The sequence below is a fragment of the Jaculus jaculus genome, chromosome 19 (assembly GCF_020740685.1).
Source record: "Jaculus jaculus isolate mJacJac1 chromosome 19, mJacJac1.mat.Y.cur, whole genome shotgun sequence".
Taxonomy (NCBI): Eukaryota; Metazoa; Chordata; class Mammalia; order Rodentia; family Dipodidae; genus Jaculus; species Jaculus jaculus.
The window spans coordinates 37,080,559-37,107,441 of NC_059120.1; positions in this window are offsets into that span (position 1 = coordinate 37,080,559).

A 26,883-nucleotide genomic window follows, 5' to 3' on the forward strand; every position below is an offset into this window, starting at 1 on the left:
CAGAGCCTCTTTCAGATACATTGACCAACACTTTACCGACACCAATTTTTACTGGAAAAGTAAACTTAGAGATTGGGACACCAAGTGAAAGACAGAGAAAGACAAACATTATATAGAAAAGCCACATATTTCTGTAGCATAGAGAGCCAAGGATTTTTCTATAGAGGGGCCACATTGGACTTCAAGGAAGAGACAGCTGGGCTGGAACTACGTCAAGCAGCTCTTCAGCGCTCGATTCCTCGTGATCCTGAAATGGCATGCTTGCCGTCTCCGGCACAGGATTAAGGGAAGGATGGTGTCTTGCATCACCATTTCAGAGATCCACTGAAGTCAGGCTACGTGTCAAAGTCCCTCAGAGGCCAATGTGAAAATGAAGCCTAAGCTGCAACGTTGGAGATGCCAGAACCATGAGGTATCTATGAGGACAGCTCTATGCACAAAACAGAAATGGCCCAAGAGAGGCTAAATGTACTCCTGGAGGAGTTGGATGACCCAAGGCCTTTGGATCCCAGATGATTCTATCACAAATCCCAGATGCTGGACATGGAGCTACAGGATTTGGTGTTTGCCCTGCTGATTTTCAGTCTTTCTTTGGTCAGATCTTTCCTTGCTGTGCCCTAATTTCCTTCTGGAATGGAACTGTTTATTCTTTGCTATTGCATGTTGGAAGTATGCAACTTGTTTTTTGATATTATAGGGATTCACCATTAAGAGATTGCCTGAGTCTCAGAAGAGACTCTACTTACACTTTTGAACAAACTTAAGACTATTAAAGACTGTGTGGGGCTTTTGCAGTTACTGCATTCACTTCGCATTATTAGATGACCATGAGCCTGTGGGGAGGGGGAGTGGAAGAGTATAGCTTAAAGTGCTATGTTTAGGTATCAAGTTGAGAAGGAATAGATGATATAATAGCTAATCTTTATTACCAACTAACTAACTCTATTGGATCCAGAATCACCTGGGAGACAAATCTATGTCTACTTGTCTGCATTATCTTAGTCTGTCAGTTTTTACTTTAATATTTAAAATATTTGCTATCATCTGGATTTTTATTTATGATTTACTTTTTCTTGATGAATTCATTATGATACTCTCATTGTATCAACATGAAATGGCTCTTTTCTCTGATCATATGCCTTGAATTGTAGTCTATTTGTATATCTACTTTTGTGAAATGCTTGTTAAAATATTATTGTGCTCTGTATTTTTATTGTAGAGCTGTAAGAATTCTTTGTATATGACTAACAGTTTAGACTTTTAGCTGAATATTTATTACAGATACATGTCAGACAACATTCTCTTCCTATGTGTGGCTTGCCTTTTTTTACTTTCTTATAGTGACTAAGAGCAGAATTCTTAATATTTATAAAAAGTAAGAAGGCCGGGGTGATGGCTCACTGCTTAAAGACATTTGCTGGCAATTCCCCAGTAAGCCAGATGTACAAAGTGGTGCGTGTATCTGGAATTCATTTGCAGTGGCAAGAGGCCATGGCCTGCCCATTCATTCTCTCTCTCTCTCTCTCTCTCTCTCTCTCATTCTCTCTCTCCCAAATAAGTATTCTTTAAAAAGAAAGATTAAATAATTTTAATGATTTTTATGGCTCAAGTGATTCATTTTATTCATACATCTCTTGCTTTCCCCTAGTTTGCAGATTTTCCCCATGTTCCTTATAGAAGTTGTATGCTTTCAGCTTTAATTGTGAGATCAGACTTATTTGAAGGTTCAACATTTGTATGAGCAGTAAGTTTTAAATGATTTATCTTGGTTTCTTTGGTGAAAATCAATAGATCATGTGTGAGTGGTTCTATTTCTGAATTTCTCTGTTTGACTCTTAATAGTACAGTCTTCTTTGGTATAGTTTGATGTCTTAAACTCATATAGCTTGATGCCTTAAATACCTCATTCTAATGAAAATAGTTGGGCCTGTCTTTTGTTGTTTCATAGAAGAGTAAAGTTAGATAATGTAATGTATATCCTGTGATTTTTATTGTAGTTTTATTTTATCTATGGCTCAATTTAGGAAGAACTGTCATTTTACCAAGGCTGAGCACTCCATGAAAATAGTTCACCTCTCAATTTATTGATTTTACTGAATTATGTTTTGTAGACTTCATTTCAAAATAATACTAATTTATCCCTAAGCCTTCACAATTTGATATTATGGTAAATGGTAATGATTTAGCTTTATTTTCCAATTGAGTTACTAGCATATGACATTGTAATTAATTTTTTTAAGATTTTTATTTATTTATTTGAGAGTGACAGAGAGAGAAAGAGGCAGATAGAGAGTGAGAGAGTGAATGGGTGTGCCAGGGCTTCCAGCCACTACAAACAAACTCCAGACGTTTGTGCCTCCTTGTGTATCTGGCTAACGTGGGTCCAGGGGAATAGAACCTCGAACCAGGGTCCTTAGGCTTCACAGGCAAGCGCTTAACTGCTATGCCATCTCTGCAGCCCTGTAATTAATATTTGAACACTGTATCTTAGGACCTTGCTAAGCTCATGACTCCTTCAGCTTTTTGTAGGTTTCTTGAGATTTTTGATATATAGGATTGTATTGGTTGTGGCCTCTAGTAAAATATTGAAAAACTAGTGAAGACTAAAATTTTTGCTTGTTTATCATATTAGGAGTAAATTATATTGTTCTTCTATTAAGTATTTTATTAACTATATGTGTTTATGGATGCCAGTTATTAGGTTGTTTGATTTCGTAAGAAGTAGCCATACTCCATTTTAGAACAGTTGTACAATTTTTCATTCCCATAAAAATTTAGGAGTGATGTCTATCCTGTCTTCTGCACTATTTGACTTTTAACCTATTCATTTTAGTAGGCTCCTTTTAGACACCATCTAGTCAGGTCTTACATTCTCATTATCTCTACTTTATCACTGAAATATTTATGCCATTTCCATCTAATCCAACAAGTGATATGATTGAATGTAAATCTGTCATTGTTATAGTCTTTCCATTAGACATTTCACATTACTCCACCTCTTGGTGTGACACTGGTTTCTTCTTTCCTGTAGTGCTTCAAATTGAATAGTTTCTAGTAAATCATTTCAGGTTCAGTCATATTTTTCTTCTATATCTTATTGTTTCTTAATCCTATTCAGAAATTTTTCATTATATATAAAATGCTACTTTTATTTTAAAATATTTTTTATTTATTTGAGAGAGAGAGAATGGGCACACCATAACATCTTGCTACTCCACACAAGCTCCAGACACATGCACCACTTTGTGCATCTGGCTTTTATGTGGTTACTGGGGAATCAAACCCAGACCATGCTTTTAGCCATGGAGCCACCTCTCTAGCACCTGTAATATTTTTCTAAAAATATAATTTTGCTTTTTGTACTATTTATCCTCTCAATGTGTATTTTTCAAACACTTGAACTTATTTTTAGGAGTTCTTTTAGCAAGTTTGCTATTTCCATTTTGAAGTTCATTTCTGCTGACAGTGGGAATAGGAAAATATTTTATTTTATTTTTTAAATGCATTATTATTACTATTACGAGCTCATCACTGAAATAGACTCAAAACTTTTGTTACTAGTAACTAGGGGTGATGGTCAGTGGCACAGTTTCCATTTCCACCTCTTGAGTCCTAGGCCCACTAGTTGGGGCTATAGGATAAACAGTATTGAATGATCATTCAGAGCATACTAAACCTTCTGGAGAATCCGGACCCAGCCTTTTTCACCTAGCTATTTCCACCTAATTGACATTGCCTTCCAAAAGCTATTCAACCATTTTATCAAGCCACCTGCTACAACATGGTGGGATAACAGGTCAGACCAGTCAACTTCATGGTGAGCCCACTGCCACACTTATTTGGCTATGAAGTGAATCCCTGGTCTGCAAAAAATGCTATGTGGAATGCCATGGGCCATTGAGCAATGGCAGGGAGGGTCAAGGAAAAAGGTTGGGTACTCTCTATAATATAGATTATCCTACTTAACAGTTGCAGTCCTCTCCTGCGGTCACTTTTTGATGAGCATTTACATGGGATACAAATATCCTCACATCCTTTACCTATATGTAGAGGTTTATCCATATTCCTCATTGCCAAATGTCTTTCTTGCCAATTTCCTAATCATGCTCCTTTCAGGTTTCTGACCATCCAGCCAAACCATTGGCTACAACCCATGAATGAGTATATAATCACACATATAGCAATTTTTCCTTCCATGCAAAATGTATGGCAATGTACACTGCCCAAATTTCTTCCTATTGTGAAAATTTCCCTTCATGCCTATCCTTTGGATAGGACAATGGTCTATGTTCAAATGATGCTTTCATAGCATGAAGAATCATCTGTAAATCCAGCCCTAGTTTTCTTTTCTTAAGTAAACTGAGCATAGAGAAGGCATTGCAAGTAGGAGTCATAGCATTTGGTAATTTCTTCATGTAACTGATTTGTGCCTTCAGGACCTAATAAGGCCTGATCACACATATACCACTTCCATTTGAAGATGGACCACTGTTGTGCACGTCCAACTTCATGGCTTGGAAAGTCAGATATGCCCTGTTCATTATGGGTAGCTCATATCACATGATAACCAGTAACAGGACAAGATGTATTTCTCAAAGGGAGAATAGTTTCTGCAGATGACAACAGGGTCATACTCCAAAACCCCAAGGGCCTCCACCATGACTGACCAATGGGGGCCTGCCAAAGTCCCCAGACAGCATCCCTCTCATACCATCATGCCTGCTGGATCAGATGTTCCAAGTGAGCAGCCCGCACAGTAGCCTGGACCTGGTAAAGATCTTTCTCCTTTTTCAAGCCTCACTCAGAACTAGCAGACTTCTTAGCTACTTGGTATGCTATCTAAGGTAACACAACTAAGTAAGGAATGCACTGCCTTCAAAAAGCAAATAGGCCCACTAGGTGTTGCACTTCTTTGTTGGTAGAGGCCAAGTGCACCAACTTACCATTCACTATAGAAGGAATATCTCTGCATGTCTCATACCACTGGACTCCTAGGAATTTTAATAAGGAAGAAAGCCTTTGAATATGGTTGGATTTATTACCCACCCTCTGACAGAAAAAGGCTTTATTAATAAGATGCATGGTTAATACTTCCTGTTCACTCCATCTAACCAGAATAATATCATCAATGAAATGGATGAGTGAAACCTTGTGGAAGAGACAGGAGATCAATATCCTAGGAGATTAAGTTATGACAGTGCTGGAGAGTTAATATGCCCTTGATACAGGGAGTAAAGGTGTACTAGTGGCTTTGCCAGCTGAAAGCATACTTGGCTAGGCCTTACATAGAGAAAGAATAACTTGTTAGCTGAATACCAGGTACCAGGAGATGTATTAATATGATGAAGCAAAGAAATGACATCTGGTACAGTAGTCTCAACTGGAGTCATCACTTAAGTTTGTAGTAATCAACTGACATTCTCCAAGATGTCATCCATCTTCTGCAGAGGCCAAATAGGAGAGTTAAATGGAGATGTGGTGGGAACCACTACCCCTGCATCTTTCAAGTCCTTGGTGGAATCTCCCTCCAGGGATATAATACTGATTTTGGTTTACTATTTTCTCAGGCAGAGGTAACTTGAATGGCTTCCATTTGGCATTTTTAACTATAATAACCTTCACACCACTAGTGAAAGAGCTTATGTGGAGATTCTGCCATCTCCTATGTATACTTACCCCAATTATGCACTCGGGGCTGACAGAATAACACAGGATGAATTTGGGAACCGACTGGACACACTGTAAATTGGACATTGTCGTTATCATATTGGCTGCTTTCTTAAGTCCCTACTTTGATTGATGGTCCAATCCTTGCTGCTTAGGATCTCCCATAATTAACATCAGTTCAGAGCTAGCACTTAGCAGTTCCTGAAAGTGTGATCATTTCCTTTGATGCCATGTACAGCTACCATGGTAAAAGCTCAGAGACTCTTTCGGGGAAGGATGGGAGGAAGGTGAAACAATAAATGGTATTTTAGGGTAATTATGGTCCTTCCTCAGAGGACCTGGCCTTCCCTTCATTCATGGTTCAGGAAATTGCTTGAGAGGCCATGACTCACTCTTGTATGATTCAAGGTAGCCTTTCATTCATTCGCTCTGGAATGTTTCTGCTTGTACAGATCAAAAAAGAATTTAGTAGGCTTTCTTTCCATTTTACTTCTGGGAAGACCATGATCCACTAGGTAAAATACATAAGGAATTTAGGCTACCTCTTCTGCAGACTGCTTTATGACTTTCTCTAATTTGCAACCATTTTGGCATCCCCAAGCCCTGTCCTCTGACCTCACCTGTCAATAACAACAGAGCTTCCTGCGTGGCCCTATATGGACTGGGCTGTACATTCAGGCATCCCATCCTTACTTGGGTGCCCTCTGTAAGAAGTTGACATTCTTCCAGTTTATGCTCTCTTTTTATTATTATTATTTTTATTTGAGAGAGACAGAAAGAGAGAGAGAATGGGTGTGCCAGAGCCTTCAGCCACTGCAAACAAATTCCAAATGTGTGTGCCCCCTTGAGCACATGTGCACCATGGTGAGCTTGTGTCACTGCATCTGACTTATGTGGAACCTGGAGATTCAGACAAGAGTTCTTAGGCTTTGCAGGTAAGTGCCTTAACCATTAAGCCATCTCTCTAGCCTGCAGTTTCTGCTTAGTTTTGGCCACTCTCCAGTGTCATTATTCAAAATCCATCGTGGTTACCTATGGGAGGGTTAGTACAATGAAAACTACTCTATCATTACTAGATGCAAACTCTTAATCTACATGAATCTACATGATCTACATGAATCAGAATTAATAGCATTGAAAATTACATATCTTAAAACCTTTCCAAAAAGTATAATTTTATTATTTTTATTTTATCTACTTTCTAACACTCTAAAAATTCTTTTCTGATTGCCAAAACAAGCAAGGGTGCTGTTTTCCTGGTGAGCCGGATACCAGCACAAGGGTGAAGGAAATCAACACAGAGAAAAATTAACTCCTACCAAATCAGACAGTCAGAGACCCAGAGGCCCCCAATGCCTCATCACTGAAGCGAACCAAAAATGAACCCAACGTGGCTCAGGGAAATTTTGCAGAAGAGGGGGCGGAAAGAATGTCAGAGCCACATGTTGGGTCATGATATGCAGAGACATTTATCCTACCCATAACTGAGGGCTAACTCCACAATGCATGACCCATATACCTCAACAAGGAGGAGCCAAGGGGAGGGGGTAGGTCACAGATGAGCCTAATAATGGTACCAAACTGCCTGTATTTTCTGAATACAAAACTAGTTAATTAAAAAAATTAAAAATAAAATAAAATACTTTTCTGTATAAGTTAGGTGTAATTAGTTTGCCTCATAAGCAGAAGAGGTGTTTTTTTTTTCTTTTTTTTTTTCTTTTAAAAGAGGTGTTTTTTTAAAAAAATCACTACGGTTCATCTTTGCTTGTTCCTTTTTCAATACTTTCTTTCTTTATTTGAGAGAGAGTTGGCACACTAGGGCCTCAAGCCACTGCGAGCAAACTCCAGATGCAAGGGCCACCTTGTACATCTGGCTTACATGAGTCCTTAGGAACTGAACCTGGGTCCTTAGGCTTTGTCGACAAGTGCCTTAACAGCTAAGCCATCTCTCCAGCCCTTTGCTTATTCCCTGATGATTAAACTTAATTTACCAGAGTACATAGTTCTTAAGAATTTTCAGGGATTTTTTTCTATCAAGGTGTGATGTGTAAGTAATGTTTGTGGTATTTTGAGTCAAACTGACCCTGAAAACAACTTAATCTCTGTTAATCCTCAGAACTACAATGCTAACATTATGTAGACAGTGAGGGACACTTGGCTGGTGGGACTTTGTAGTGAAAAAGATTATTTTTAGAGTAGATGAGATATGGATTGTTTCACCAGTCTCTGGACTATTTTCTTTTGCTCTGGAAGGTTATTGTCCTCATACGTGGGGAGAATGGAAACCTCCCACACTTTGGACTGCTGCCTTCTGCATGAGCACAACCGAGCCAACAGCTTCTGCCCCCAGGCAAATGGCTGGACCTACTGGAATAGTTCTTGCAAACTGCCATGCTTCTTGGACCTGAACTTTTACCATTCCACATTCCTCATTGTAATCACACCAAAGTGACTTACCAGGGTCCTGGCTGGCATGGTGTTGCACTCAACAAGTGAAGCACATGCAGACCCCGTTGTCAAGGCAGACAATGATGAATACTGATGAAGAAATGCAGATGGCTCGACATAAACACTCAATGACGATTCCTTTAAGTCTGTGGTCTACTGTGTCTACAGGGCGCCAAACATCTGGAGGAAAGATGTAACGTTCAGTCAGAAAGCTCGCTGTTCTTCCAGGTAATTGAATAGACTTTTATGTGAATTGTATAAACCCTTAAATTATACTAGTTATACCAACTTATAGTTGTATAATGATTTACAACTGCAGTGTGTTCATGTGTGTGTAGTAAATATGCCCATGCCTGCATGTATGTATAAAGCCTCATTTAATGACCACATCTTTCAGTTTATTTATCTCATTTTACAGAGGGGAATTTGAGAGCCTTTATCAAACATGGATTGGTCTCATACTCTGGGCCAGACACAAGGCCTACAAAGAAAGAAACAAAACAAGCCTTGCCCAGAAGGTTCCTGCAGACCAGGGGAGGGGCTTGAAACTGAATGAACTTGACTTACCCAAGGTCACACAACTAGTTGCTGTCAGACCTGGGACTTGGGCCAACTTTTCTGGTACCAAGACCAGTGCTCTGTTCACAGCTGCCTTCAATAAAGGCCATATGCACTTACAGAACAGGGAATACAAGGGGAAGGGACAGGGTGCCATGGGCATTGGAGAAGTCTTATTAACAACACTGAGATCAGAAATGAAGGAACAGTCACTAAAAGTACAGTTATTAAGACTACGACCAGTCTTGGAAAATGTTTTCTGATGTAATGTTGTGGGGGAGAGGCAATGGCAAGCCTCCCACAGCCACTAGATACACATGTGGACAGACACCGGAGAATGGGCAAACAGTTGGAATATTTTTCAGGTGTCAGAGTTATGGCTAAACTTGGCTTTTTCTCCCCTTCTCCCCTTCTTTTTTTTTGTTTTGTTTGTTTGTTTGTTTTGGTTTTTCAAGGTAGGGTCTCACTCTGGCTCAGGCTGACCTGGAATTCACTATGTAGTCTCAGGGTGGCCTCGAACTCATGGCGATCCTCCTACTTCTGCCTCCCGAGTGCTGGGATTAAAGGCATGCACCACCATGCCTGGCTCCCCTTCTTTTTTTATGTGTGTGCCTTTTGGTTGATATTCCTAGAATTCAAGTTATAAACAAGCAAAGGGAACATCACAGAAAGATTAAGGTTCTTGAATTCAAACAGAACTGGATTCAAGTCCTGGTTTTAGAATGACTAGCTATATGATCATGGAAAAGCTATTTGATGTCTCTGTCCTCAGTTTCTTTGGCAGAGGATCCTGCTAACCTAGCAGTGTTGCATTGAGAAGTGGAGGTTCTGTTAGGCACCTGGGACATACTCAACCTGCAATTATGTGTGTCACCATTATTATCTAGCGTGAACTATAGAGTGCGTTGGAGGTGGGCAGGCTGTGGCTGCTGGGAAGCACAGGCAGGCTGAGAGCCAGTCACAGTGTCTATAACCCAAAGAATATACCTGGAGTCATCCTCAACAGTGGCAAAACAGGAAATGGGCCAAGTCCTGGGAATAAAAACATGTACAAAACCCTACCTTGCCTTAAAGAGTTTATCACCCATCTTTTGGCTCTCCTCAATAAATATGCATTAAGCATCCCCTATCAGTCAGAGACTTAAAAAGAAGTGAGGGTGAAAGGATAAATAGGAATGGGGGATGCATGCTAAGGAGATGTCTCAGTTAATAAAGTGCTTGGTTCGGTTCAATTGTGAGGACCTGAGTTTGGATCCCCAGAACTAACATAAAACCCACATTCCAATAATCCCAGCCCTGGGGAGGCAGACAGGAGATCCCTGAGGCTTGTTAGCCAACTAATCTAGCCAAATAAGTGAGCCTTAGCTTCATTGATAAAAACTGTGTGTAGTGGGCAGGTTCAGGTCACTGGGATGAACCTCCAGACCAGACAAGGTTTATGGGAGGAAGAAGGGATTTGAAGCTTACAGATCCAGGGGAAGGTTCCATCATGGCAAGAAAAAGAAAAACCCCACCACCAAAAGCAAAAGCAAAAGCTGGCAGCCAGACCTCAGGTAGCCACAGGCAGAACTCAGGCACTTTGTAGACTTTAGGCTGAAATTCAGATCTCTCAGTGATGCCTCCACCAGCCAGGTAGCTGGAAATCCAAGAAGCTTTAATAAAACTCCTGAATCTATTGGGGTGCATTTGTTCAAACTACCACATTCTGCCCGTAGCCCCAAGAGATTCATAACTGTCTCACATTGTAAATTGTATTCAGCACAACTTCAAAGGTCCCATTAGTCTTTACCAAAAGAAGATAGTCCCAAAGTCCCAAGTCTCCTCTGAAATTTAAGATGGTCTCTTAGCTGTGAGTCCTGTAAAATCAAAACAAGTTATATACTTGTAACATATAAAGGTACAGAGTAAATATTTCCAACTGTTGTAAGACATAACAGGAAGAGACCGGAAGAATGCAAACTCTACAACCATGAAGCAAACATCAACCATCTGTAGCCCAAGTCTGATATCATAAGCAGTGACCAGTGAGGTATCTCTGGATTTTCCAGTTCTATCGCTCCAGCAAGGCTGAATAGCCAGGGAAAAACTTCCTTCCTAGGTGCACTCCATGGTAGCCCTTGCACAGTCCTGGTATATTCAAAATATCTTTGGGTCTTCATGCAAACCACAGTCCATCTCCCAGTGGCTTTGCCAGCCTCTCAGTGTGATCATGCCCTGGCTTATGCCACGTCTCAGCAGCAGTTCACCATGTGCACTTCATGACCCACTCCATGCTTCTGAAACCAGTACCAGGTGTGCAGGCACTGCCATATTCTGGCACCAATTCTGTAGTAGACAGCCTTGGGTTGCTGGGATGAACCTCCAGACCAAACACAGCAGGTGTGGTGGTGTACTCCCTTAATCCCAGCACTCAGGAGGCAGAGGTAGAGGATCACCTTGAGTTCGAGCGCACCCGGAGACTACATAGTGAATCCCAAGTGAGCCTGGGCTAGAGCGAGACTCTACCATGAAGAACCAAAAAATTAAAAAAGTAAGATGGAGAGTGATTGGTTGAGGAAGACACCAGGTGACAAGCTCTAGCCTCCATGCACACTCATACGTGTGCACCGACATACATAAGAACACAAGCAAGCATACAAACCTCACACACATACACAAACCATAAAAAGAGAAATAAGACTTAAATGTAGTGTATTCAAGTGGTTGAGTGGTTGCCTAAGATGCTCAAGGCCCTAGGTTCCATTCCCAGCACTGGAAGAAAATAAAAAGAAAACAAAGAGATTAACGGGACGTCATCCTTACCATAGCTCACTGGAGGAAGACACTCATGGGAATAGACAACACAGTGAGAAGATCACAACCCTGAAGACAGCCTTATAGAAACACAGATAAACACCTCGCCAGCCTGGGGGAGAAGAGCAGGTAGCCTGCGGAGGATTTCTGAAAGTGTGAGTCCCCAGGGCTAAGCCATGAGCATTAGCGTGAGCTACTTAGGAAAAGAGGACTAGAGAGGGAATACATACACAACAGTGTTTTCTTTCCTTCCTTCCTTCTTTCTTTCTTTCTTTTTGTTTTGTTTTTCGAGGTAGGGTCTCACTCTAGCTCAGGCTGTCCTGGAGTTCACTATGTAGTCTCAGGCTGGCCTTGAACTCATAGTAATCCCCTGACCTCAACCTCCTGAGTGCTGGGATTAAAGGCATGCACCACCATGCCTGGCTCTTTCTTCTTTTTTTATTGACAACTGCTGTAATTATAGACAATAAGCCATGGTAATCTCCATCCCCCCCCCCCCAATTTCCCCTTTGCAACTCCACTCTCTATCATAACACTTCCCCCTCTCAGTCTCTCTTTTATTTTGATGTCATCATCTTTTCCTCCTATTATAATGGTCTTGTGTAGATAGTGTCAGTCACTGTGAGGTCATGGATAGCCAGGCCATTTTGTGTCTGGAAGAGCACGCTGTAAGGAGTCCTGACCTTCCTTGGGCTCTTACATTCTTTCTGTCACCTTTTCTGCAATGGAATCTGAACATTGAAAGGTGTGATAGAGATGTTTCAGTGCTGAGCCCTCCTCTGTCAGTTCTTCTCAGCACTATGGTGCCTTCTGAGTCATCCCAAAGTCTCTGTCATCTGAAAAGAGAAGCTTTTCTAAACAAAAGTGAGAGTAGCATAAATATATGGAAAAGAACACTGGTTTCTGGGCAGTTTGGTGTGTATAGTATGTACTTTTAGGCAGAATGCTGCAGATGTTACACTCCTAGGGCTCATGACTTCCCCCTTCATAGGTTTTCAGTATTCCTTCCCATGGAGTGGGCCGGCAGTTCAATTACAGGGCAGTTGTTTTCCCCCATAACAGACATGCCACTATTGCACCTGTTGGCTCATTTGGCCTGGCTGGCCAAATTTAAGGCTTACAGTGTCTACTGTTGTTTATCTCCAGTGGTGATTTTCTCTCTCTCCCATGGAATTACATGCAGCATAGCTTTTTCCAGCTTTCTGTCAGCTGGTCTCCATAGGGGAGGTTTTCAGCTCAGCTCCAACAGGATTTCTCAGTGATCTTGCAGCCCAAGTATGTGAAGTCTTCAGCAATAGGGTCTTACCATCTATTCCTGATGGGAAACTGAGAGCCTTGGCAATGGCCTGTAAGGTTTTGGGGACATCAGGAACCTCCCTGGCCAACAACTCACTGGAAGGTATCTCATCCCTGGCACTGAAAATTTTCTAGTAACAATCTATGGCTTCTGGGTGTGTCAGTGTTCAAAAAAGTAGGTTTTTATATGACTTATCCATACCCTCTTAGATTTTGATTAGTCCACCCCCCAAAGTGTTTATTAAATGCACTAGCAGTTATGCTTTGCCAGAGAAGGGCAAGAGGTTAAAGAGGTGGGTGGGAACCAACTCCTAGGAGGTTTTGTTTGCCTTAATCACAGAGCAAGGAAGAACTGGAAGCCAGGTAGTAGGGGTAAGGACGTCATACTTGCATTTCAGTGTACGATCTGGAACCTGTAGGGGGAGGATGTGAGTAGGCTAAGCCCAGCAGCAGTTAGACGTCACCTCGAAGAGATCCAGAGAAACTATTCTGGATTGGGATGGTGACCGTGGAGATAGAGATAGGGTAGTGGAGACCAGATGGCAGGACTGGCTCTAATGATCTCAAGAGACAGTGAGGAGTAAAGAGAAAATGAGTAAATTCTTGAAAAGAATTTGTGACAAACCCAGTCTGCAAAAGCTTCATGGAGGAAGGAGGACATGGAGCCCTTTAAATAGAAGACGTAGCTGGGGAAGAAACAGCAGATCCTGGGCAGAGGGAAGAGAAATCACAAGGCCAAAGAAACAGTAATATTTGGATTGTGATCTTTGGCATGCCATCTATGATGTAAATTCTATCCTCCTCATGGGAAAGCTTTTGTGGACAGGCTAGATTCTGTTTTCTCCACAAAGCCTCCTTCTTTCCTAAAACTAGATATGGAAAACACAACGAGCTCAAGGTACAAAATGATTTGAAGTTCTTCTAGATCATAATCTATATAAAAAAGCAAAGTGTTGCTCTTGATGACAGGGAACTTCTGGTGGCCTTTTGATGACCCCAAGCTTCAGCCCTCTCCCCTGCCCCTGCCACGTTGCTCACATCCAGCTCCTCGTCCTGACACGCGGTGGCCTGTCAGCAGCTGTGATAGACGGACGAGCTGTGCCGAGGAAGAGAAGACGGGAAGTAAGATGCGGGAATGTGTCTGGTAATTGGTCAGGAGGAAAGGGAAAGTCAATTTTAATATATCAAAAGTTTCCATACTAACATGGGCATCACAGGGCTGCTCCAAGGGGTAGAATATGATCAGCAATCTGTTCAGTGAAGGACCAGATAATAGACTTGTTGATTTTGTGTAGAATTCAGTCTTGATCTCAAACCCTAAACTCTGTAGTCACAAAACAAAAGCAGCCAGAGGTAAGGCCCAAATAAGCACACCTATATTTCAATAAATTTGTATGAGCAATGGGATTTGGATTTCATAAAGTATTCATGTGTTACAAGATATGATTCTTTTAATTTCTTTTCAGATCAGTTAAAACTGAACAGAGGGCTGGAGAGGTGGCTTAGCAGTTAAGCACTTGTCTATGAAGCCTAAGGACCCCGGTTCAAGGTTCAATTCCTCAGGACCCACATTAGCCAGATGCATAAGGGGACACGTGCGCCTGGAGTTTGTTTGCAATAGCTGGAAGCCCTGGCATGCCCATTCTCTTTCTCTCCCTCTCTCTCTTCCTCTCTCTCTCTCTCTCTCTCTACCTCTCTACCTCTTTCTCTCTCTCTCTCTCTCTGTCACTCTCAAATAAATAAATAAAAATGAACAAAAAATATTTAAAACTGAACAGAAAGTTGTTGAGTAACGAGCTCTGCCACCCCTCTAGATGGAGTGGTAGAGTTTTACATTTTAAATTTCAAAATACTGCTTCCTATATTTTTCCTTTTTCACCATTTTTTTTTATTGGCAACTTCCATGATTATAAACAACATCCCATGGTAATTCACTCCCTCCCCCCACTTTCCCCTTTGAAACTCCACTTTTCATCATATCCCCTCCCCCTCTCAATCAGCCTCTCTTATTTTGATTTATGAACCATATTATGGTAGTTAAAGTATTAAAAATAGAACAAAAATAACACATAACCTCCCCTGGCTAATAAAGGAGCCAGAAGACAACTGAGCCAGGCCACTTGAGCAGGACCACCCTGTGGCTTCAGCTGGCAATCAAGGAGTTGGGCAGAACCATTCACACAGCTATGAGACTTGCTTTTGTCCAACCGGCTGGGCCAGCATCTGAGGTCCTCAGACCTTCTTGTGCAGACACGCAGGTTTTACTGATATTCACAGAACTGAATCTCTTCCTTGACTGCATGCTAACAATATTTTCTAGGTTCCAAAGATGTCTGTGATCATGTTTGGAAAATATCTGAGAGCCTTTGAGCTTTGTGTTTTCTTCTGGCAGCATGACATAGTTTCACATCAAAATAAGATGACTGAGAAGGTTCACTTCCAAGACTCTTGACAAAAAGCCCAATCACTTTCCTTGGCCTGAGCATAAATTTCTGATTTACTTTAAATAAATTACCCATATCTTGTCAAATACAGACTTTAAAACCACCAGTTTATACATTGTCTCTCCCCTGTAACCCACTTTCTTCAGAATATAAGGATTCGTATAATTACATTCCCTTTCTTTTATGCTCTGTGAAGCAGATGTTCCCCCACATTGCAGGGCAAGTCTGGGATGTTTTCATTCTCCTGTGCTCTCGTTTATGCTCTCCAAGCTATATCTGAAGTTCTAGCCACCACCCCTTCTCACCCTCTTACATGCATAATCTTTTAAAGATGCACATAGAATAAACTTGTAAAAACATAGAATTGAGGGCTGGAGAGATGGCTCAGCAGTTAAAGCACTTGTCTGCAAAACCTAACAACCCAAGTTCTATTCCCCAGTACCCGTGTAAAAGCCAGATGTACAAAGTGGTACATGCATCTGGAGCTCATTTGCAATGACTAGGGGCCCTGGCACACCCTTTCTCTCTCTTTCTGTCCATGCTTGCAAGTTGATAAATAAAAACTATTTTTACAAAACATAGAATATATCCAGGTGTGGTGGTGCATGCCTTTAATCCCAGCACTCAGGAGAATCACTGTGAGTTTGAGGCCAGTCTGAGACTACATAGTACATTCAGGTCAGCCTGGACTAGAGCAAGACCCTACCTCAAAAAACAAAATAAAATAAGTATGCCAAAGAGATATCTGTATTTCTGTGTTTATTGTAGCACTGTTTGCAATAACCAAATGATGGAATCATCTTAGGAATTCATTGATGAGATGGATGGATGGATGGATGGATGGATAGATGGATGGATAAAAAAACTGGAATGGGGCTGGAGAGATGGCTTAGTGGTTAAGGCATTTGCCTGCAAAGCCAAAGGACCTTGGTTTGATTCCCCAGGACCCTTGTAAACCAGATGCACAAGGTGGTGCATGCATCTGGAGTTCGTTTGCAGTGGCTGGAGGCTCGCTCACTTGCTCTTGCTCTCGCTCTCACTCTCTCTCTCTCTCTGCTTCTTTGCCTCTCTCAAATAAATAAATAAATAATAAAATAGTTAAAAAGAAGAAGAAAAGAAACTGGAATGTATACATATTAGAATGCTATTTAGCCATGAACAAGAATGAAGCCCTTTTGTTTGCAAGTAAATGGATGGCCCCAGAGGATGTTATTCTAAGTGAAATGAGCCAAGTACACACAAATATTGCATGTTCTCACTGAAGTCTAAGAAGTTGATCTCAGAAGAGAGTAGAGTTTGGGAAAGGCATGGAAGGGAAGCAAGAAGAGAGAGAATGTTTAATGGATATGGCATACAGCTGGAGGAGGAATAACTTCTAATGCTCTGTAGCACAGCAATTAACTATGATGGACAATTGAATTGAATATTCAAACATAGCTTAGGGAAAGATTTTTTAAATATATTTTATTTATTCATTTGAGAGATGGAGAAAGAGGGAGAGAGAAAGAGAGAGAGAAAGAATGGGCATGCTAGGGCCTCCAACCACTGCAAACAAACTCCAGACGCCTCCTTGTGCAACTGGCTTACATGGGTCCTGGGGAGTTGAACCAGGGTCCTTTGGCTTTGCAGGCAAATGCCTTAACTGCTAATTTATCTTCTTCATCCCAGGAGAGATTTTTTTAATGGTCTCAATCCAAAGAAATGATAACTACCTTAGGTGATAGGAATGCCATTGACCTCAATCTGATCATTTTACATTGTATGTGTGCACTAAAATTTTTTATACTCTGTAAATACATACAATTAGTGTGCATGAATTAAAATACACAAATAGATATACCACAAAAGGCAGGCCCAGGGGAAGTAAGACTACATATTGTAAGCTATTGTTATGGATGACTTCTGTGACGAGAATGGAGTCAACCCAGGAACTCATCAGGACCTAGACAGTACTGTAGATTGGCCTCTGAGCAGGGAGCCCATCCCTCACTGTAGGGAGAGGGATGTACTTACCCATCTGCATGCTCCAGGCAAAAGGCCTTTCCAGTCATGAGGCACAAGCCTAGCTCGGCTGGCTTCCCACAAATCTGGTTCTGAAGGAAACACACAGTCCCGCTGAAAACACATTCATCCTCGTCTCCCATTTGATCTTTCTCCCACATGCCTTTCAGATTAATGCTGGCATTTTGTTTCCATCTGGTTTCAACTCTTGGCTAGAAATGCACAAGTCCAGCCCTGGCCCTCCACTGGGCTAGGGGGCTCTGCGCAGGGCGCTACTTTGGAGCAGGGGGTAACTGTGAGAGATCTGTCGCAGATCAACTGCATGTCTTATTTCAAGTCATCAGACACTGAATGAGGACCTCCTCTGTGCCAGGTATTGTCACTTGATAGATTCCTAGTCACACTGCTGCTCAAAATTCAGTGCAGACTCCCATCTACTCTGAGTCCTCACCATGACTCACAGACCTAAAGTGACCTGTCGCCCACCTCTGACCTCATCTCCACTGAGCCTCCTCTTTTGCTCTTCCCCATCCCCGCCTTGGCACATGTGCTCCCCCTCCAGTCCGTGTTCTTCCTGCCTTCTCAGCAGGCTCCTCCCACAATGCTGTTGAAGGCGGTAGTTTCCCCACCCCTCTTCCACCTTGCTCTGTTTTTTTCTTTCTACATTGCATCTAGCACTGGCTGCTTCAGCCCAGTTTTTTTAGAAAATATAACTGGGACATATTCAAGTCCAGAAAAGTTGAAGTGAGCAAGAAGAGGAAGGAAGGGATGGATGGAGGCAGAGCAAATGGAAGAAAGTTGGGTCCAGCTGCATCTTTGAAACAAGCCCATGGCTCCTTCCTGTAGGACATCTTCAGAGAAAACATACGAAGATAATGCATCTGTAGTCTCCTTGGAGAAAGAAAAGAAAGAAATCCATCCTGAAGAATCTGTCTCCCATCAATCAACATTGACCCAATAGGTATTAGAACCCTCATTCCTCCAGGTGGTAAGAAAATGGTTGGCACACAATCTTTCACCGAAGAGGCCACAATTCAGCCCTAGGGTGGAAGGTGGGACCTGGGAGACAGAGGCACATTCCGCAAGCATGCAGCTATATAGCCTGCTGAGCCTGTGAGCCACAGGAGGGACAGGGAGCAGTCTCTGTGGTGTGCCCTAGGCCTGCCTAAGTGACTGGGGAGGGTGGCGGAGGCTCCTCAACAGAAACAATAGAAAACTTTTGACAGAGCTGCTCTAGTAAGACAAAGTAAGAATGCAGACCAGACTGTGCCTGAGCAGAAGCCACACAGCTCTCCAAGAGGGGTGTCTGTCCATCTCCATCAGCTGGGATACTACGATCTTTATATCTGCTTGTGTTCCCTGGTGCATGCCAAGCATCTAACATCACGTGGCAGGGCTTCAGTATGCTGATGAAAGGCCGGCAGGGCTATGATACTACATACAATACAGACCTAGCCCTCAAGGAGCCGCAAACACCCAGAGACTCAGGCCACTGCAATACTGATAGAGGAGCGCTGGGCCAGGCAGGCCGCACGGCTTCAGGGACACTCCCAGAGCAGCAGAGCATTGTCTCAGAGCCCCGTACTTCAACTTCAGGTGTGACAAGATGTGCCCAGCCTGGCCTCTCCAGAGAAACAAAAGTACCAGGGTTCAAATACTCCTTTCTCAGCAACTACAATGCTGCAAAAGCCACGGCCCTCCAACAGTACTGCCCACCCCACTTTCCACTCTGCCTTTCCTTGTTACACCTCATCTGGCTGCCTCGGAGGTGGATGTCTGCCCTCCCACTAAGCAGCTGCACAACCCAGTAATAAAATCTAATACTGGCAACACCAAACATGATCTAATAATGACAACACCAATGGCAGTTACCAAGCGTTCACTTGCCAGGTCACCAGCTGACTGTTTCTGTCCATTTTCTTACTTTACTACAATGGAAACTTGTTGAGAAATATGTGATGATGATCTTCATTTAATAGACAGAAAACTAATCTGAGTGAGGGCGGGGGATTCAGAAGACCAGCTGAAGTTCTGCTAGCCAGGATTTGAACTTGAAACTGACCAAGTCCAAGTGCTACACCCCTGGGTGTTAGTGCTCCCTTTTGTAAAATAAAAAGATGAACCATCCTTAAACTTCATTTTTAAAATCCTTTCCAATTAAGCTGCATCCTCAAAATGTCAAGGCCAAAGAGAAGTGACCAGTCCATTCTTGGAAGAAAGTCACTGCATGCTATCTAGGACTAAGACACCTATGGTGCACAATGGGCCATTAGTCAGGTCTCTGTCACTAGCACCCAGATCCATGGGAGCCAATCTTTCTATCTTATCTGCAAGGACATGCGTAGGGGATCAACCTGCCCAGAGCACAAATGTCACCTGAGACCATCTGACAGAGTGTCCTCTCTCATTCAAAGTCACCACACCTGACTTACGAGACCCAACTACTCACTCACTGCAGAGCCTGAGGGCGCATGCCACAGCGCAGGTCCACTGCAGCCTGTGATCTAGCAACAAGGTAGCTTAGAGCCTCTATAATCAGTCCGTATCAATGCTGTCCATTAGAAATATAGTTATGAGCCACACAAAATATTTTACATTTTTCAGGAACCCCATTTTGAAAAGGGAAGAGGTGAATTAATATTGATATTTTGTTTATTCAAAATCCAGTATATCAAATATAGCATCATTTCAGCATGTAATCATATAGACACTTAATGAGATAGTTTATTTTCCATTTTCATACTAAGCCTTTGACACCTGGTGTGTGTTTCACACTTACAGAACATCTCAGTTCAGATTAGCCACACTTCCAGGGCTCAGTAGCTACACGTAGCTTGTGGTTGCTGTGTTGGCCAGCATAGGTCTAGGTCAGGTGTCTGCTGGTGCTGATGGAGCACACACGTGTGTGCTTTCTCTTTTCTTTCTCTCTCTCTCTCCCACCTGAACACATGCACGGGTACATATTTACCCACATTCAACCCGAACAGCATAAATAACAAGGAGCCTCATCGAATCCATGCAGTGGGGAGCAGCGTATCATACAAGCTGGAGCCTTGTGCCCAGGCATCTGGGGATCCATTGGAAACAGCCTAAGGCCCAGGAGGCATGGATACCTGAAATCACCCAGTGCAGGCGAAAGAGAGGAAGTCAGCCCCTCCTGGGGAAAAGAAGACATCTGGCGCCCTGCCCTTTGAAGTGTAGTTCACCTTCTACTATCTGGAATATGAGGCCAAGGCAAAGAACTGGAAGCCTTGAAGCAATTGAGACAAGAGGTTTAGAAGTCTCTGGTCAGTTCCTTGGGAAATGAGTTTCATATGAGATGCAGGAGAAACAAGAGAATTGCTGAAAATTCATAAAGTTAGCAATGTGTGCATTTGAGTGCTGTCAAACCGCAGGAGCTGGTTGTCCACATTAACAAAAGTGTCAGCCCTAAACTCATTTGCACTGAAATTAATTGCTCCTCAAAATGAGCCCACAGAAGCTAGGGGTAGCAGGGAAGCTGTGAGCGTTTTAAAACTAAAGAGCTCAGAGATTGTTGGGGTGGGGGCTGTGGTTTTTCTAAGAATAGGATGGATTGAAAGGGATCATAAAAGAAAAAAGGAAGTAAAGAAAACATCTCCAACTTCCTTTGTAAGCTTCCAAATGCTGACCAAACGTACACATAATAAAGCAAGGGTGACTTCTCGGCCACCAGAGGACTTTCCAGGCACCCTTCCCGAAGTGTCCCCTCACAGGTACCCCGAGGCTGGGCTACAGGGTGCACACGGCCTGAGTCCTACTCCCCAGTCCTCCATCCAGACCGCAGCATCTGGGCAACACTGCAGGATTACACACGCGGGGGTGTTGACTGGGCGCGCTGGGGAGGTGGAGACCAGAGCCACATGGAAGGCACATGCAGGAAACGCACTATAGTAATCCTGTTTATAATGCTAAGAGACGGCAGAGTCCGGTCTGGGATTGATCAAGTTCCAAATCTATTTCCTGGTGGAGTAAAATTTAAACGAGAAATGTTAAAGGCAAAATCTTTAATGATGCGGGTACATCACAACAAGCTACAAGTTTATTTCCATTGGTGTTTGTGCAGATTTCTAAAGTCTGGCTTTCTCCTCACGTGTACTAGCCCAACCCTGCCAAAGCTTACAGGACTCTGAAAACTACTGCTTGTAACATAGTGATATTAACTCCAGAAAATCTGATTTTCTAACAGTTGATCTGAAGGACAACAGGCTCCTTTTTATGCAATACCTTTATCGTTTTTGTTGTTGTTGTTGCGATTTTAAACACTGCCATCTGAAAGTCTTGCCTAGTTTCACTGATGTTAGCCATCTACCCAATCATAATCCAGTTTCCAAATTTCCCTCTGAGACAAACCAAAGCTTAGATTGGGTCTGTTCCAATGCCCTGGCACACCCAGTGGAGAAGACACTCAGGCCTGAAGAGTCTCCTCAAAGCCTCTGTCTGAGCTGGCTGCCCCCCTGAGGCTGCTCTGAGTCACTGATCCCTATTGTCTCTCTCACTTAGGACGTGAGGATTTTTAAATCTTGCTGGGAAGTGGAACCTCCAGGCTCCCTGGCATAGCATTTAAACTGTAATCACATGACTCAGGAAGAAAAGCAAGTGAGGGGAAACTCATGAGGAAGAATGACAAAGGCGTCACTCCTACCATGAGCAAGCACTTTACAGTTTATGGAGGCTGCACAGAGAACCTCACGTTACCACCACTGCCTGGTCTATCTTGTTATAATAAGGAAACTGAGTCTCAGCTTGCTGACACATCTCACTTGAGGCCACATATACAACTCATGACGGATCCAGGAATTGGAGACATTCTTTAATCAAGACCCTCAATTCCATTCCTTTTGGACAGTAGAATGGATGCAATTAGCCTTACTTGATCAAACACATTTAATCACAAATTAGCATGCCTTTCATCTACTTATTTCTAAGCCCCTTTCTTCATGACTTTCTGGTGGTGATTGTGCCTAAAATGAATACAATAAGGAAAAAAATTAAATTTTACCAATTTTTATTTATTTTTATGTCTTTGCTTCTTTGAGACAGAGTCTCACTGTGTAGCCCTGGTTGGGCTGGAACTTGCTATGTAGACCAGGCTGGTCTCAACCTTGTAGTAATCCTTCCTCACCCTTCCAAGAGCTGAGGCTATAGGCAGGTGCCACCATGTCTACTTTAGCCAAATTATTTATTGGGGATCTCCATTATGAGAAATATATACTTCATGCCTATCCTCGAGAAATTTCTATAGTTTGGACAGAAGAGCTGTAGGCTACTGAGAGTCAGAAGTCCACATTGCCAAAAACATGAGCTATGCTGTGGGTGCAGGGAGACTGTGGGCCCTGTGAGAAGGGAGTATGAGTGAGCCTGGGGAATGACTTGCAAACTGCCTAAAAACCAAGGGACCCAGGACCACCTGATAAAAATAAGGGCCTGGGCCTTGGACCAGGCTTCCTGACCCAGACTGCCCAGAACAAAGGTCATCCCTGTCTTTAACCTCAAGCTCCAAGTGATCCTTCTCCTACAGAAGGTAGGGAGACAGCATGCGTAAGGCCCTGGGGCTGAGGTGGCCCAGCTGTTCTGGGGAGGAGAGGGCAGAAAAATATGGTAACGAGATCAGGAGCCGTGAGACTCAGAGAACACAAGTGCCAAAAGAGACTTAATCCATAGCAAGAGCAGGGCCATTGGGTCAGCAGGACACAGGGCAGATGTGGAAGGGCAGGGTCCAGGGAAGAAAGCTTGGCTCCCTCCTGATGGGACATGGACAAGAGGGCAACATGATCAGCTCAGTGGGCCCTGACTTCAGGGCCTCACTGGGCAGGAAGGCCTATGAGACTCTCTTGGGAACTATAGCCTGTCCTTGTTTGTGGAGGATGAACACAAGGCAGAGCCCCTTGCCAAAGCCCTGCAGGCTGGTGGGAGTTTCGATTTCATTCTTTTTTCTTTTTAATTTTTTATTTATTTATTTACTTGAGAGCAACAGACACAGAGAGAAAGATAGATAGAGGGAGAGAGAGAATGGGTGCACCAGGGCTTCCAGCCTCTGCAAACGAACTCCAGACGCGTGCGCCCCCTTGTGCATCTGGCTAACGTGGGACCTGGGGAACCGAGCCTCGAACTGGGGTCCTTAGGCTTCACAGGCAAGCACTTAACCGCTAAGCCATCTCTCCAGCCCTAGATTTCATTCTTTATGCAGAGAGAAACAATGTAGATTTTAAACTTGAAAATGACCATTTGGTTTATGTTTTACTTTTCAAATATTTATTTGTTTGAGAGAGAGGGATAAAGAGAATGGGCATGTGAGGGCCTCCTGCCATGGCAAACACAAACTCCAGTTGCATGAACCACTTTCTGCATCTAGCTTTATGTGGCTACTGGGGAATCAAGCCCAGGCTGCCAGGCTTTGTAAGCACCTCTGTAGCCCTGGGGCTTACTTCTTAGTGGGAGCTGGGGAGCTGGCTCAGGGGAAAAGCACCGCCGCAGAAGCATGAAGACTTGAGTTTGAGCCTCAGGACCCATGAAAAGTCTGGGCGAGGCTGCATTACAATAGCAACCCCAGCGCTGGGGAGGTGGAGACGGAAGGGTCTTCAGGGCTTGCTGGTTGGCATGTCTAGCCAAGTAGTGAACTTGGGTTCTATGCAAGAACTTGTCCCAAAAAGTAAGATGGAGAAAGACTGAGAAAGACACCCAAAATTCACCTCCGGTCTCCACATGCCAAAATTCATATGTGTGTGTAGGCACACACACATATGTGCCTCCTCTCTCTCCCTCTCTCTCTCTCTTTCTCTCTCTCACACACACACACACAGGAGGACATGACTCTCATCCGGGCAGGACAGGGCCAGGTGCAGGCGGGTGATGGCCACACAGATGGAGAGGAGGCCAGTGTGGAGAACAGACGAGTGCTCACAGTCCTGACCCCATCAGCATGGTAGAACAAGGTCCATAGACATCAGCGGGGCTCAGCCCATGACTGACTGGCTGGCTTGCCAAGCATGAATGCAAAGAGGCCAAGAAGGGCCGTGCACCCCATGTCTGCAGCAGTGGGAAGAAAACAAAGGGATACTCTGTCTTCCTGGAAGCTGTGATTCCACACAGCAATCCAGGTGTGCCAGCTCTGAAAGGAGAATACCAGAGCCAGATTCTTTTGGGCGTTTCTTCATGAACCTGAACCTAGGGCAGTGATCCAAATAAGAACAATGCATGTTCTGTGGAGAGCCAAGCATGAACCTCACTCCCACGGGAGACACTCACGGGAGACAACCTCTGAGGCTGACCTGAGCATCATGACCTCATAAGACCCCAAGTGGCATAGAAACTTACAGAGCCAGGGAGAGAGAATGGCCAACAAAGAAGGAAAGCACAGAGAGATAAGACACGGGGGCCTGAAGGGGAGAGGGGAGAGCAGGTAGGAAACAGGGTCTGTAGCCATGGACATGGCCGAATCATACCAGGTCAGGGCCTGTTAGAGTGAAATTGCAGAACTATATATATTCCCCTTTAATAGAGTTTTTCCTTTTATGTAAAACCAACACAGTCCTAGTAATCTATTCTGCTCACTTCCGAATCTTACGCCTTCATTTATTTACTTAGTATATGGGAATTAACACAGTTTTCTAGCCTGACACTCTTCCAACCTTAAGAGATATGTGAGGGCTAAAGAGATGAATTAGCAGTCAAGGCACTTGCCTGAAAAGCCAAAGGGCTCAGGTTTGATTCCCCAGGACCCACATAAGACAGATGTACAAAGTGGTACCTGCATCTGAATTTCATTTGCTATGGCTAGAGGCCCTGGTGCACCCATTCTCTCTCTCTCTCTCTCTCTCTCTCTCTCTCTCTCTCTCTCTCTCTTTCTCTTTCTCTGTCTCTCACTTCCTCTTTCTCTTCCTCTTTCTCTCTCTCTCTGTCAAATAAATAAATAATAAAATATTTTTAAAAAGAGAGAGATACATGAATCACCTGAGAATTTGGTTAAAATGCAGATTCTGGATCAATAGTTCAATTGATCATGTGTGTGTGTTTGTGTGTGACTGCACATGTCACACATGTAGAGGTCAGGGGACACCTTCAAGGGGCCAATCCCTGCCTTCCATCCTGTTTGACACATTCTCTCTTGTTTTGCTGTGAGCCCAGACAAACCCGCTCCATGAGCTTCAGGATTCTTCTGCCTCTGCCTCCTGCTGTTGTAGGCACACTGGCACTACAGATGCACGTGCTACTTGCAGCTGGCTTTGAGTTTTTGAAATATAAACCCTGGTCATCAGGCTTGTGCAGCAAGCGCTTCTTGCCTCTGAGCCATCTCCCCAGCTGGACCCCACAGTCCTCTGGAAACATGAGTTTTCAGGGCCTTGAAAATCACTGCCAGACCAGCTTTGGGAGGAGAGGTCATGGTCTTGGTTCACGGTTTCGGAGAGGTTTCAGCTGGTCTTGGTGGGGAAGGCACAGCAGCAGCACTGGTGAGGAGTTTGAGGCTGGAATGATCCACACACCATAGGCAGGAAGTAGGAAGTAGAAAGCGTTCCCCTGAAGTCCCCTCTTAATCCCTCCCCCACCCAGCCCATGGAATGGCACCACCCACATTTAGGGTGTGTCTTCCATCTCAGCTAATCCTCTGGATACACCCTCATAGACACACCTAGAGGCATGTGTCAGGTGTGCCTTTGGGGATTCTAAATCCAGTCAAGTTGACAATGGAGGTTAACCATCACAGAAGGCTTTGGCCCCACTGGATGTTCCTTTCATGTCCGTTTCTCACTCTAATCTGACTGACAAATAAAATGACTTCATCCTCTACTTTTGCACCCACTGTACACATAGCAATGCATTAAGGACTGAGAGAGAGAAAAAGACATATGAATAAGATATAATGCTATCTTTAAAGAACTGCAGTCTGGTTAGGGTTGAAGAGAGACATAGATGTTAACATTACCAGGTCACATATAGAATGAAATACAATGTCCCACTTTATCCACACTAAACCCCTGAATAGCAAGAGCTCTGTCTTAAAGAGAAGAAAACCAGACTATGAAAATTGAAGTAGGTTTCCAGGCTCACACAGCCACTGAAAAGTGGGGTTGGGCTTCCATCTTGGTCGATCTGGATCTAAAGTCTGTCATACTTGCCGAGGACATCCTTACATACCTAAGTGCCCTCAGCGATGAGGTTATGTGATGGGTGCATGATGAGGCATGTAAACAATTGGTTACAGGCATTCAGTGGGTGAGGTGGTGGGTGACCCCACTGTAGACTCACACACTGTAGAAATATTTAACATTGTACTAAATTTGGCTGGTTGGCCAGAGAAAATAGCAGCAGTGAGGACCTCATATTGAAAACATGGTTTCTACTGTTGTAGAAAAAAAAAGGACTTATTTGTTCATGAGTTGTCCTTTTATGGACTGCAATTCCACAGTCCACAAAGCCACATGCCCAGCCAAGAGACGCTGGCACCTCTGGCTCATGGCAGCAGATGCAAGCAGACATTTTGTCTGCAACCACCCAGCATGAGGACTGCCTGTTGAGGGAGCAGTCTTCTGTTCCACATCTGCAGAGCTAGGAGAGCAGAGGGCAGCCCCGACGTCCTGAGTGGGAGCATGCTCATTAGTGCAAAAGTTGCCCTCACGTGTGCATGAGCACTGGCTGCTCGCGCTCCGGGCCAGGCTTC